At 35.1% G+C, this 16,027-nt stretch overlaps 1 protein-coding gene and 1 long non-coding RNA gene across 9 annotated transcripts in view; one reads left to right on the forward strand and one right to left on the reverse strand.

The window, feature by feature from the left end:
- The window catches only part of LOC132905607 (elongation of very long chain fatty acids protein AAEL008004-like), a 39,629-nt gene that overhangs the window by 14,675 nt on the left and 8,927 nt on the right, over positions 1–16,027 (reverse strand). For 2 of the 8 annotated variants that reach the window (XM_060957139.1, XM_060957148.1), the window contains exon 1: positions 13,603–14,127. The exons of 4 other annotated variants lie outside the window; for them this stretch is intronic. The gene's annotated coding sequence lies outside the window, so the exon portion shown is untranslated. 2 more of the 8 variants (XM_060957095.1, XM_060957087.1) reach the window with 2 other exon arrangements.
- Positions 237–12,468, forward strand: LOC132905784 (uncharacterized). Its single transcript, XR_009657861.1, has 3 exons — positions 237–657; positions 11,560–11,958; positions 12,273–12,468. It is a non-coding gene; the product is annotated as an uncharacterized LOC132905784 (long non-coding RNA).

Raw genomic sequence — 16,027 nt, forward strand, 5'->3', positions numbered from 1 at the left:
GCTTTGTCTAAAGAGTATGATATCCAAATCGCGGATGATACGTCGATGATGAAATTTAGTTCGTTGCGATCGGCACGTCTGAAAGCAGAGAATTATAAAATATTCTATTCTAAGGAACGTTTAAATTACCAATTATTTAGTCTACGTTTATTTCGTCTACGGTGAGCGGTACGAGCGATTTGCTTTGCGGAAATATAAATCGCACAAACGTTCGATTCGCCATACATATTGAAGTATTGTAGATAGGAATCAAGAAACTTGCGAGATGATATTTACAGGTCAGTCTTTTCGACAGTATCGTGGAATCACGTTGTACAACTGATCGATACGACATAGACATTGTGACACCATTACGAAGTAATTGCACAATCACACGTGACCCATCGTACTAGACTGTTAATTGCTGGAAGGTGTTGGGTCGCGTCAAGGTTGGGAACTGCAGATAAATAAAAAGTGGGGAGGTCTATGAAATCGTAACGTATACGCGACGCCATCGACCAAATAAACCGAGAGGAACACAATCTCGTTTATTTCTGAAAGAAGAACTTCGCGATGTGCAGTATCAAGGTGTGAACAAAATTCTTGTAATAAGTCTTGCGAAGATATTTCCGACGTTGGAATACAAATTGAAGAATCGATAATTGGAACTCTTTATCAGTAAGAACTCTTTTATCAACCTTTTATTTCTTATTTTTCACTTGTTACCGACTTCTGAACTGTTTGTAATACCTGCAACCTCTATTTCTTTACTACATTATCATGTTACGCAAGATACCCATTGCTGTTATAAAAGCTTGAAAAAGCTTGCAATAGAATGCTACATTGTTCCACATGAAATCGATACAATAGCTCGCTGTTAGCAATAACGAGGATCTTAATTATTCAAGTGGATTATTGTCGGCCAGAAATGAGATTCTAAATTCTGTGTTCTATATCTCGTCAGAATGTTACCTGCAGCTATGATAGCTACGATCATTGAACAGGAAGAAGACAGAAGACCTTAGAGATTCACCGTATATCATAATGTTACGTAAAATACGACCTATTTGTAATTCGAATGAGAGCCAACATGGCGACAAATAACTTGTCTTCTCCTTCGAGAATCGTGTTTTATGTATCAAACACAACAATAAAACACCAAAGAAATATCTTTAACATATATAGTGCATGTCGAGATATCTTTGACGTATATTTGGTATTTCAGATAATTTTTATCGTAAAAATTTCACAGGAAGTTAGACTTGATGTATAATTTCGCGACAAGCTAACTTTCATGTTCGAATATAGTTTGCCAAAAAAGTAGCATAATTCGTGGAAACCCGTTTCGTGGAAGGTTTTACGCTTATTATGACATCATAGTTCGTATCGCACAATGACATAATCTATATTTGTACCAGCGAGTAATTCATGATACGAATTGTTGGTAATTATGTTGTGTATAAGATTATGATGCTAAAGTGACGAATACATTGCGATCGGTTGTACGTACGCGTGAGTCACAGTATTCGACGGAAACCGAAGCTGTCAAGCGATTATGCTGGCGTATAGCGTTTAATCTTTAATCCTAGCGTTCGGTTGGTACAACAAAGACTTGTTGGATTGAAAGCGATAATGCACAGCGACAACACTGTTTATGTCGCATCTGAAATACTCATATTACCTCGATAAATCTTCGATGAAGAGAGTGATATTGTAAACAATATCTTTGCGGAAATGAAAATTCATATCTTTGTGAATAGAATTGACGAAATGGAACTCAGACAGAGTTTCACTCGTTAAATATTATATAGCGCCTACTTTATTTTAGATATTTTATGTGTCTCTGTAATAGACATGAGACGTAATTATAGACTCAATTATAGACTCAAGTATATAATGCTTAACATTTTCAAATTTCCTCTAAATATATAAACGTTGTAAATATATACAAACATAAGTTTAGTAATATTATTATCGATAACAAAAATAGAATAGTAGTTATATAAAAGAAAAAAGGAGGTAAGGCCAATAAACGTAAAAAATGTGTAAATAATTGTAGCAATTGGTAGTAATGATATAAATCGTGCATATATGCAACAAATTTTACATAATAAATAAAATTAATTATAAGCTTATTAATATTAATTTATTTAATTTATTTCGCATATTATTGATTTACGATTTCTAACTTTATTAATCTATTTTTCATTATTTCGTGACGAGAGTAAATAATGTTAAATATCAAACGTGTAACCACTAATAATTTAACGTCTATATATAATATACATTGGCGAGCTAACTTTTTTTATGAATCACGATTGATTTGAATCTTTATCCGAGACTCAATCAGTCGATCAATTTTCAATGCGTTGTTTATAGTATAAGATAAGAATGAATATAAAAGCTTTTGAAATACGTAAGATTTCATTGCCGCGATAGTAGGAGAGTTCATAAAAGATTGTGCGATGATGATTGCACGTTACATTCTTATTTGATTGAAACCGCAGCCAGCGGATCTATTTGCTCCCCCCCCCCCCTATATATCTAAATATACTGCCATTTATTGGGAGTTTAACGAAACGAAAGATGGTCCTTAGCAAATACGCGAAATTACAACATCGTTGTGCAAGAAATCTGTAATTGGCGTTATACAATACCGCGAGTTAATAATATGGAACTAACCGCGCAGCAGTAATACACAATTTAACGGCAGATCGAGCGTGCTACGTATATAGAAAATAAATTTTCGACGGAAATTTTAATCAAGCTTGCGGTCGAAACGAAAACATTACACATTGTGATTCTTTAAGTCAAGTATATACAAGGATTATTTATCGTGCTTTAAACTATCTTACGAGCGATCAAGGTGTGTTGCAATGGAAAGGTCTGGCCTCAATTAAATTAGATTCTACCACTGTGACGGCTATGAAACGCAAGACAGATGTTTCAGTTTGTTTAACAGGACTCCGGTCTAACCGGTTTCTAACGCTTGTATCTGCGATGCTTGAAATTCGGTCAACGCATTTGACCGCGTGGATCGTCAAAATTCGCGAAACGTTAATTCGAGAGGGCAGACTTTGGAATAGTTCGAGGTCTCTGAACCAGTACTGGAACATATCCAATCCGTGGTAGAGCGATCGTGAAAGTGGTTTCGCGTGCATGTCTATCCTCGATACGCGTTGCGATTCGCGATGCCGATTGGAGCAAGATCGAAATTTCGTCGATGTTTCGTTTTTCTTCGGTTACTATGTCTGAGGTTTTAGGCTACCATAGTAGATACCTTTTTTAACCAACTATATCGTTCTATAGATGCGTTTAGATTTAAAATCAAGCGAGTAAATGCTCGTTCTTACTTCACTTTAATAGAATTAATGCGTAAACATTCTTTTTCTGTTTCGCGATTAAAGAATGCATATATAATTATAACTTTTTCATCAGATATCGTTGTCACGAGATCGAGTGAGGTGGAAATAACTATTTAATATTCTATATACTTTAATGGTCTATTTTTTACGAATAGATATGTACGTAGGTTTTCGGTTTTTGGCGTAAATGACTTTACGAACAAATTGTTCGAAAACCATTTACATCAAATGATCTCCTCGTATATTTTTGTTCGTTTAGTCTAACGAATACGTTAGAGCAGTCAAATACGCGTATAAACTCTTATAAGCGTTCATTTCGGTTTTCAGATGTTTGATTCGTCAGAACGATAGTGCTTCGGGACAAGCATTCACTGCGATCATAGTCTTAACAATATTTTCCAGTTCATCATGATTCAACTTCGATTGAAGTACGGTTGATTGTTGGAACAATGAAATTGAAGATTTCTGCAATTCGTTTCTCTGATTTGGAAAAATAAAAACGGCGAGAAAGATCCAACTTGCTTCATATTTAGGTTTACGTCGGTTTCAGGACAATTCATTCGGGGCCGCGAGATTTCACAGTTATTTCTAACATGTCACGTGAAAGTGACCGCGTCAGGCGTTAATTTGTATGTCTCGTGACAAGCCTATATTTAGGACAAACGGAATTCCATCAACATGGATAATAATTTCGAGTATCGATGTTTTGCAACGGGAAACTGCAGCGCAGATTGAACGTAGGGTTGCTCTGTCTCGTTAATCTTGTCGTAGTATCATATCATTCGCTACAAACCGTGTAGCATCGTATAGATCGAACAGAAGTCACGAGGAACGTATCGTAAACGAACGAAGAAACAGAATAAAAGAAAAGATAGGAACATAAGATAATTGTTTTATTTTTCAATCGAGTATTTGCAACCACAGAAAATTTATATGAATAAATTATACGTGTCACATAAATATTTTGAAATTTCATTAACACGAGACAAGACTGTTATGATTGTATTGGTCAAATTTGAAACCGATTGGAAAATGTACGCGGAAATTACAAAATATTTACTACAAGTGAGTGAACAGCCGTCACTTCATCAATTTTCAAATAAGATTTGCTCAGAAATGAAGGGATTTCCGTACAAATGTTAATGTACAGTTTAGATTTATTTTCGCGCGTAGAATAACCTTTTGTCGATTATTCACTTCAGTCAGGCCGGCATTAGTCGTTTAAGTATGCTTGACCAATTTTCAAACTCGGTTTTCCCGAGAATGAAGTGCCATAAGAACAAATTTTATTCTACGGTTTCGATTTATTTTTTCATGTAGAATCAGTTCCTTTGCGTCGATTACACGATCATTTCCGAGGCACTCCGTATAGACTTGTATTCGATTATGTCGCGGTGATATATGACAGAACAGTCGGTGAAACGGCATACGGCGGGAAAGTCGAAGGCGCGTGGCTTGTAGCCGCGTCGCGCCGGTACGAAACTGCAGGTTTAACTATTATGGAGCGACGCAACCGGCCGGTGATCTTAAGTAATACGCGAATTGTTGCGCGTTCGAGCAACGAAATGAAAAGAGATGTAAGAAAACTATCAGTGGGAGGAGAAAAGGAGAACATGTAGCTGTTTTGGGGAGCATTAAGTGAAGAGACAGAGAGCAAAACTTCACTGGTAGAGAAAGAGAGAGGGGCGGGGCGGGAGAGAGGCAGAGAGGAGGGCAACGAGAGAAAGGAATAACCAGACATGCCTCGTTGTTGACACTCACGAGAAATTGCGGCCACGTATTCGCGAATAGAAGTGTACGACATGCTTTTCAGCTGATTGTAGTATCGCACGAGTACTCTCTGTTGATTGAATCATACATCTTTTAGCGTTTCGAACCGCTCATTCGTGCACGGATCTTCCATCTTCGCATCGTCTCGTCGCGACCTCGACCGTCCCGCTTCCGGTGGCTCTGACACTTCAAGGATCTTTGTTAATTAAACATACGCTATTGTATGTCAAGTATTATTAGTATTTGTAAAGATTCCGTCACTGACAAGTTAATCCTCTAATTTTGATTGTATACGTAAATGATAGGACTGCGATGAACGATGGAATTTTATTACAGTGAAACTCTGTTTGTACGAATTTCGTTTACTGGAACGAACTTTTAGTGTCCAATTAATTGAAGTGCTAACTGAATCCATTTATCTGAACGTAAACTTCTATCCATTTATATGGACAAGAAATAATAGGTGGTGGAGAGAATCAATATGAACTCCAATTACGTAAACTATTTGTCCTACTATATTCTTACTTTCCAAGTGAAATCTTAGAGTTAGAAATATTTCGTGAATAGAAGGACAGCTCCTTTGATCGGGCAAATTTTAATTTCATGTTCTGGAAGGTACTAGAACCGCCAACATTCACTTCTCCCTCTTATTATGCTAAGTCCAGGAGCGAGATGACCTGGTCTGTATGTTGCAAAATCCCTACCAGTTTGACTAATTGCAAATCGTAATAGAAGCTACAAAGAAGAAAGTTTCCACACACACGGAAAACTGCTTCGTTAACAAGGCCGGTACTTACAATTTTTCAGTCGTCATCGCTTAATATTTCGCGCTTTTTCACGTATGTCTAATTAGACATGTCGATAAACGGTCGGAGATGTACGGATTTTTAAAAATGTTTTAATGGCCCATTCAATTCAAATTCACGAAATAACCACAAGCACTTACGTCGAGTATGTGTATTTATTCCACTCCTCGATTGGCATGACTTTGGAAATGCGTACACGTAACAAAATCGCGATACGTGAAATCGTCGAACGAGACCATGTCGAGGTCACGATAGTTTCTGTATTCACGACGTTAATTAGATACGTAATTTTATCGTACGCGGAAAGAAAGGGGAACGACTCGAGTCATTGGCAATTGCCTCTGATCTTTGTTTCGCGCCACGAATTCAGACTTGAAACGATCATCTACCGATGTATAATAAATGCAAGTAATATAACGAGGTCAAACGACCGGTCAATGGATAAAATTTACAATTTTCGACGAAGGTATCTTTGTAGGTTCACCGAATGATTTTAAATAAATTTCCACAATTAATAGCAATTCAACAATGCATTATAATCAGTGATGCTTTAAGAATATATGTAAATTAGAAACGAATTATAACCGTTCTTTTTACAACGAGACAATTTTTTGTAGATATATTATAAAGGAAGAACTGATTCACAATTGACATCGTATGGACCTAAACGAAGATCTTTTAGACAGATATTAATTGTTGCGACCATCGAAAGTTATAAACTCCAAACACTGTCTGATTTTACGACTTCAGCGTATCGTTTTCATCTACTATATGTGTATCGTAGCATTCGTCAAATTAAACTATTTATTTCGCGCAACATACATCATTGAAATTGCGACGTTGACTATGTCTATGTTGGATGTATCTATTATCGTCATTGACTATCGCTCACTGAATGAACTGTGAACCTGGTCGAGTATTAAGAAATACCTGTATATCTTGTCCAGTTTTATCCGTCACTTTTATTGCGAAACAAATTATTAGTGTTCATTACAAGTGGTAGAGATCTGGTCGCAAGTATTCGCACATTAATTCCAAGTACCATTAGCGAACGTATTGATTGGTGTTTGTAAAAGGCTCGGACGGATTGTAGAGGTTGCTCGACCGGATATACCGAACGTAAGGGAACATACAACAGCAGCTTTATTGCGCGCAACGTGCGAGGGCTTACGTTCACGATTAGATATACGACGAAAGAATGCACGCGTTAATACATTAAACACTACACAAAAAAATAATGTGTAAACGCTGTGGAAATACAACATTATTATAAAACATAAATGAAATATCGTTACCGTTTTATCAAATCAAATATATTAGAGTAATAGATTTTCAATATATTAAACAAACCTATTACACAAATCGGAAGGGAATCGGTAACAAAAAGAATTTTTATGATACGAAAACTGTTAGTTTCTTCTCGACCAAAATCGATATAAAATATTTCCATTTCTGCAAATCTAATAAATTTAATATCTGGATGGAAGGAATTCTTATGATTCTTTTCTTGATTAGTTGCAATGTTAATTCAAAAGAATTCAATAATATCAATTCACTTGCGGATAATGTAAACTGACTGTAATTGACTGAAAAGGAATTACAAACGAAATGTGGCGTTAGTTCAACTTTAATCCTTAATAAGTTAACGCGTGGAGTAAAAAAACTAGGAGATAAGTCGTCAGGGACGACGTGAAACACAGACAAGGTCAGATTCCTCGATTTTCTACGAGATATCTTCGAGCGATTAACAATTAAATTACTCTAAACTAGCTTTTTCCTTACTTTGAAAGGAACAATTTGGGAGAAGTTGATCCAGTCACGCTAGTTTTTTTTTCTACGAAACGACCGAAAAATATTCGACTGGGTAATTTGAAAGACACTTTTAGCGTGAAATTTAGGATGAAACATTTAACATTTTAACCGGTTCTTCGTTATATCTTTTTTGAACAGTGACGTCACTATGTCTTTCTTAAATTTGATTTCTGTGAAAAATAACGTTATCGTATCCTTCGTGATGATAATATTTTTCCTGAATGACAATTGCTGTTGCAATATTAACGATATCAAGGAAAAATCACATGCGCTGCCTCGCAGGCACGTTCGAATTAATTACATAACATTTTTGTGACTTTTAGTTTAAGAATGCTAAACTGCGTCGAAATACGATTAACGAAAAAAAAAAAAATGTCACATTAAAATAATTACGCAAGTCCATGTTGCATCATGCAACATGAAAACCTCAATGTGGTAAATCGTTGCTGTGTCATCCAACCCGATGATGTGACAGATCTCAATAGTTAGCAAGTAACAACAGCTCGCAAGGAGATTCGGGACAAAAAAAAAGTTGAACATGTTCGACAATCAGTACAGTATTTGCTTCAATGTTATTTTACGTAATCTTGATTGTTATTTCCATAAATATAACATCAACGTTTATTATGCCAACTAATCGAATATATGCAACTGTTTTTACACAGTTCTGTTTTCCACGATCGTTTGTTGTCTTTATGAATTTTCTAGATACGAAAACATTCCCAATTAAAACACGTCAAGGCAGAGGCTCTTTGGTGAGCGAAATGCAAAAATTTCCAGAAAATTCTTTGGAATTCCAATGTTTTAAAGGAAGAACAAATTATGAAGAAACAATTAAGAAAAACAAACAAGCAAATAGTAAATAACGTATACCTCAAGCATGTTTTTGCCACATGCACAAAGCATGTTCAAGAAGTCACGTTTGTTCCTGCGAATCGCTTCCCTCGTCCATTTCTGAAATTTCATCGGGCAAGATTATTACACACCGATTAACCTTTTTTCCTCCAAAATCAAAGCTAGATAGGACGAACAAGTTCTCTATAATAAGAAGCGCGGGGAAAGTACATAGCTGCATGAAGCTGCAACCTGTCGAGAGCTATGATGATTTAATAGTACTTCACGACGGTATATTGGTTAGAAAGAAGAAGCAACCCGATAGTATCCACTTACGTAACGATCGTATTAAAGTCTTTTCTTGACATAGTTCGATAATCATGAAAAATACGCGCACAATTGCCAGTTGTACGAAATTAAGAAGACTCTATGTTGCGCGGGAGATTTAACTATTTGAGAGCACCGCCTTCTCGTGGATTGATAATTCGTATTAACCACGTGGCAGTTGTGCTATGCAATTACAATATTCCATTTGTAAACTGTTTTCTTTACCGTGTGAGATAAGCCGATAATTTAAATTGTATAACAGTTTTGGTTCATCACTAGACTGCGGATTCGTATTTATATGAAGATAGATAAAAGCGTAAAACTTTTGTTTCATTTATCAGGTACTATACCTCGTTTATATATTTTTGTATATTATGTACTTTATAGTTCTTCACTTTTAAATTTTCTACGAGTGCACAAACATCTGCAGTTTATTCATCGGATTACCGAATAGAAAGCTATATATGTAATTCTGTTAAAAGATCAAATTACAGCAAGCGTGTAAAGATTTTCTTCATTCAAAGGAATTCTAAATTCAAGAATGTTTCGTCAGTATCGAGGAATGTTACAATTATAATAACTTACTGATTGGATTTTTCCGACCTGCAGTGGAATATAAAAGTAGCCAACAATCTAGTGAGAAGTTTAAAAAGTACAGAGAGAAAGCAAAACTCGTTTCGGTTTCTTTCAGAAAATTTGCCGGGTGTCGCAACGTCCTCTCACGTAATATGTAACCAAGTAGATATGTTGCCGCGTGATTGCCAGAGCGCGTTCAAATCACCGCGTATCCAGAGCTATGTGAGAAATCATCGATCTGTGATAAATTTCGGTAATCGAACACTAGTTATGCGTAAGTTTTTGGTCGCTAAGCCTCCATAATATCCAAAACGAATTGCCTTGTATTTCACCAGTTCGTAAGATCCAAGGAATTCCAATGGTACTCCACCCAATACTTTTATATTACAGACATATACACAACATTAATGTCGATTAAAACGATTCGAGCCACTCAAAGATAAGTCACGTTACTCTCTTAACGATATCTACGTGTTCAACATTTTTTATCAATAAGGAACATCCTGAAAATAAACGCGTAAAAAAATCTAAAGTCTATTTACGATGCTCGTGATGTTATTTTAATAACATTTTGTTGAGCAATACGCATTTATTTTGATCAGTATGTAAACATGTGACATTAGGTTTTAACCAACCACTTCGAATTCATCGCGAACTACGGCGGCCAGAAACTTCCGTCTCGCGTGTATCCAAGGCTCCTAAAGGTAGAGGTCAGACGTTCAAGTCGTTCTTTGGTGCTATTTGAGCAAGGAATCGTTTCACGCACGATGTTTGTCAGAGAAACATATATCGTTAACTAACATATCATAAAAGTGCGTAAGTGATTAGTAGTGTTATTGACCCAAATTGTTTCTCTCAAGTATGTGAACCGAAGCGCACTTATGAAAAATTATGAAATGCAACTAAATACAGCAACATGAATACGATTGCAGTTCGATTTTATGGAAACATAATTTCAAGCTTATATAATCGACCAAAGAGGATGCACTTTGTTCTTCATTGTATTTAAAATTCTATCTAAAATATAGGTAATATGAATTATATAAATACAGGTAATAGTTACTAATATTGGAAATATTCTACCTTACTTTTTGTAATTATGTCAGCGAACAAGATGTTCCTTAATTAAAAATTCTTCTTTCTTATTTATTATTTTCACTAATACTTAAAGGATTACGAAAGGAATATTAATACCGTTATAAAAAAGAAAATCCCCACATAATAGTTATTCATGAACAAGTAATTTTGGGCCATATTTCATCATGAACATACATTACTGTTCATGATTATTCGAACGACTACAAAAGTCTATGGGCATTGAATAATTGAAATTTAAGAGAAATATAATTTCCAATTAATAATACAATCAAGAAGACGGTGTTCCAATTCTCTACTGTTCCAATAAAATATATTGTTATATATATAATATATATTATTATATATATATCAATTTAGTAATTAATATAGTATTATATATATAATTGTTCCAAATAAGTATATTATAAAATATATTATTAGAGTATACCCGTCCAACGAAGCATCCTTTTGTCGGCTTTTACATTTCAGTTTTATAACAACAAATTTTTATAGACATATATATACATATTATAGACATATTTTTATAGTACTTTGCATGATACAAATTTTAATACATTTGAGCCTAATTAAGTAGTAAATATGTAAATATTACAATAAATACTTAAATACTGTATACTTAAATATACTATTATATTTGTATCATTAGCAATAATTATGAATAGTTCCGTATATCACAATCAAATATATAGATATCTAAATAGAATTGAAATAGACATTCTAAATTATACCAGTACCTATTGTTATTCACCAATATTGAAAAGCATATATTTCAATTTTTAAGTATTCAAATTTCCAAACATTCGCATTATCAAACATCCATATTTTTAATTACGTATACATTTACGTATACACGCAAGTATATAAAAAGGGGGAAGAATTGAAACAAAAGAATTAAGAGTACGTTTTTGCAATTTTAATGAATGAATAATTTAGGCGATTACGTTGATGATGGAGAAGCTTAAACGTTTCTGAATATTCGTTCAATTTTTCAGGAAGTCTGCCAATCATGCAAGGACGCCGCATTTCGAGATTCGAATTGGCAATTAGACAGATTCAAGATTCGCTTCTTCCGGTTGTGGATCTCCCTAAGCAACGATTGGTCACGATTAATATGCGTTTCGAATCGTGCAGGGAATCGGAGGAATATAAAAAATTATCCTTCGTTTAAAAGTTAATGGGTCGCCCAACGCAAAGGAAACATTAAAATTCGCACGGGACAATGAATAGTGACGATATTAAGTTTTACGAAAATTAGAACATCTATAGATACGTATATCGTAATTAGTAATTTGGGAATCAACTTTCTTGCTATTTCTTGTTCCAAATTTCGTGTTTTCCAACCTGCATAAATATTGGACGAGTAAATACTGGAGAGACCAGAGGCGATCCTGGTAATAAAACAAAGTAATCGATTTTCGGTATATGTGTTTGAAATGTGCATGTATAAAATGATAATTAAAAAATGATACAGCAAGAATAAAAGCCTTGTGTCATGAAAACTAACATTTTGTGGACAACTGAGTCGATATCTACTTTATTTCTAATTGCTTTGATAATAATATGTTATGCACGTAACTAAATAAATTATTTTTAATTCATCTCTTGTATTTCGCGTAATGTCTAACTTGGTCTCTGCGAATCTAATGAAATTATCGTAGAAGACATTAAACGTCTGAAGGGATCGTTATTGTTGTTGTTGTTTCAGACATTGAATAATATGAATTTAAAGATAATGACACTTAAAGTATATACGTACGATCAACGTGGCACGAGAGTCAACGTTTACCGATTTAATCATTTAAAATCAAAATTTGACAATTTTTAAGCAACTTAACGGATCTGTGCGATCCAAAATGAAAATCCTATTACATGAATATTATTAAAATATAGATAGCGATGAAATGTTTGGTTTTAGTATTCAATATATCCAAATATTACTACCTTTTGTGTATACCACGCTTTTTGTAACTAAGGTATCACAAAATATGACAGTGAAAGGTATCTAAAGGAATGCAAATGTCAAGGGACGAGGTGAATAGCAGAGTTCGAATCGAAAAAAGATCGAATCGAATCGCAATTTTTCAAGTTCGAAACCAACAATGGAAGTTTGTACGACGACGAAGACCACCTAGCAGGCAAATCTAAGTACCTAAGTACACGCCTTAAAGAAGCGCGATGCGATGGAGTAGAACGTGAATCGAAGCCAAATCGACTGCTCACGTGGTTCGTGATTCATGGGACAAAACAGCGTGTGAGAGGAAGACCGTAAAGACAACGTCAACAGAGGGAACTGTCTTAGGGTTTACGCCGAGGAGAGTACTGTTACGAGTTGATCGGTTGGTTCAGTGACAGGAGAAAATATCACTATTATATTTATCGGGAGCAGTTTTATGCCGCGCTACGAATTCCTACGAGATAAACACACGAAGCGCCGTGTTGGCAGTTTCAAGATATATGTAGGTAATATATATTGCGCGCGCGTGTACTCAATAAGAAACAACTTTGTCTACGCGTGTGCATATCTTTTTCGGAGCAATTATATCTAAGCACGATATCGTGCAGTGATAAGGTTCGTATCACTTGGTTCACTCATATTGCTTGAAGTAATCGCGCGTTATTTGCTACCGAGTAATTGCGAGATAAGACACTGGCCCAGAAACGTATAGCAGCGATGAGCTTGACCTTTTCATTTTTATTAGCGACGATTAAAATTGCACCACCTGTAACGCATACGAGTAATCAAAGAGTGAATAGAAAGAGGGAGGGAGAGAGGGAGAGAAAGAGAGAGAAAGAAAGACGCGCGTAATTTTTGGTCGAGTCGTTGTGGTACGATAGAAACCGCGAGGCGTAAAAATAAATGAACAATCGGTGAATTATCGTTTCGGTGAGCGAACCGAAAGAGAGGCGGGTGTACGAAGTCGTTTCCGTGGGACGGCGTCAATTCGTTACGTCATGTCAGAAGGAAAAACAACCGCACGTAGTGGTTGCGCTTCTATTGGAAGCGAGCGTGGCAGCGTTACTTTCAGCTCACTTACCGGACGATCGGCCGAAGACAGCAGTTATCTCACGTAATCGTCTCTTTCTGAACAATCGAACACACACTCTCTTCTTCTCTCTCGTGTCACTGTTGATTGAGAAATTCTTCGACGAATTTTTGTCCCTTCATGAACCTTCGTCTTGTGCCAAGTTTTTCTCGGATTTGCACGAACTGCTCGATGAACGAACGAAGACCAGTTGTCAGGCACGGTGGACCGACGACGAATCGCCACGATTTTATAAATCGGCTACGGAGACACGATGTTTTCGCTTGACTCCCCCTTTCTCTCCTCGTGACTTTACGAAATCGTATCAAACAATAGGGTAAATCAAATTGAATGAAACAAAACGAAAATTTAAAAAAAGGAAAGAAAGAAATAAAATAAAAGAATAGAAAATAAAAGGAAAGAAAAGAAAAGAAAAGAAAAGAAAAGAAAAGAAAAGAAAAGAAAATAAAAAGCTAAAGAAACAAGAGGAAAAAAGGGTCGGAGTTGAAACTCGCGCTTATGCGACACCGATAATATTCGTACGAATGAACACGCTGCCGCCGTGCCAAGTTGCGGACTGACAGTGGTTACGCTGGTGGATTGCTTTTAACCGAGCCGCCATATTGGTATCGCATCCCTTCTACCTTTTTCGATCCTTCGACGCTTGACGCGAGATCGGTCGCCTTCATGGACAACATTCGTCGCGCGTCTCTTGCCGCCCTTCGCGATCCTTCTACTTTTCTTTCGTCTCTACTAATTATTCCACCTGCGAGTCTTCCTCTTCGCTTATTTCTGAAATGTTTTCTACGATTTACTTCCTACTTATTTCATTCGTAGCTTTTATACGCGGCTACTGTTTCTGGAGATAAGAGGATTTATGCTTATATTTTATAAAACGTAAATCATCTAATGCAGGATTGAAACATCCCTAAATAAAAAATTTACTTCAAGCTAAACCATCACGTATTATATAAGATCTAAACGATTTATATATTGAGAATAATTATAACAAATTATCACAGCTATAAATTGTCTACACAGAATGAATAAATTTATATAATGAATTACACAGTTAATTAGAATTCAACAAAAAAGGACGATTTATGAAGCAGGTTATGCCGGTCTGTTAAAGTTTTACGTCAATCCTTTTCCTTACTTTGACGCTAAAGATAATTGTTTCTGCGAATAATACCCAAACATTTATATTACAAAGTAATATAATTATTCTCAGTAATATGATTAACCTTCGGAGGGCATGTGAAAAATCGTTACAAGACAGGTCAACTTTCGGTCTCTGTGACCCAAACCTAAATGCACATTATAGGTCCTTTAGATTTAGTTGTAATATTGCCTGTGATTGCCTAGCTTATAATATATATAAAGAGTGTGTTAAGAAATATGAATATATTTATAAAATACGCGTATCTATATATTTTATTACGTATTGCACTGCGTTCGTTATCGCTATTATTTTATCGCTATTATAGTATTATCTCCCTCTGATGATACCTTGTCATTATCATTCTCGCTACGTTGTAAAAATTCACTAAACATGGACATCGGTCGCTGATGTTTTCTTCTCATTGTTATACAGAATGCTAAATTGTTAAATCGGCGTTAGGTTTTTTCTCAGGGTTCTTTGTTTAATAGAGTTTTTTAAAGGTTAATAGAGATTTTTTTATCCAGTTAACAGCAGAATTTAATTTTAGAAATCTCTTAGGTCGTTAGTTAGGTCGTGCAGTGCGTAAACAAATACAAGCGACGAGTATACACGTCAAACGTACCGAAATAAAGTTTTTGTTTGACGTGTATAATCGTCAAACGCAGTTAACTGGTTAATGGTAGTACTTGCACTTTCTGCGTTTCGCCGGAAAGTATTACATATGTGGGCAATTTTCAGTTTTACAAAGTTGCTACTACTTCTTAAGAGACTATTTCTCGAGATAGCATGACTATAAAATTTCTGAAACATATTTTGATTTCGGAGAATATATTTTAATCCTTAGTGAACCGCAAAAACCGTGTTTTCTGATTCACTCCTGATCTATGTAAATGTTTTTCTTTTACTTTGTCTTCTACTTATATCTTTTTATTTATTTTACTGAATTATTATACATAATTCCATCTTTTATGATAATTTTAAACTCAATCGTATAATTAAAAAATGTATAGGAAATAACAACTACGTATGTATGAGGTAGTAAAGTCTAAAAATTTAAATTTTATTAATGACGCGAATTGTTTCTGTGAAATACTAAGTATGACTTGCTAAAAGTGTAGATACGTAAATACGTATTCTTTTTCTTCAACGTTCTATTTCAATAAATCATGCAATAGACTGATAAATAATTCATTATCATTATATTTCCATAAAAAATTTAATGATCGTATCTTGCTTGCTTGTAAACAAGCTTCTAATTTCATAAATACAAGAAAA

This window comes from Bombus pascuorum, chromosome 1 (assembly GCF_905332965.1).
Source record: "Bombus pascuorum chromosome 1, iyBomPasc1.1, whole genome shotgun sequence".
In the NCBI taxonomy this organism is placed as follows: domain Eukaryota; kingdom Metazoa; phylum Arthropoda; class Insecta; order Hymenoptera; family Apidae; genus Bombus; species Bombus pascuorum.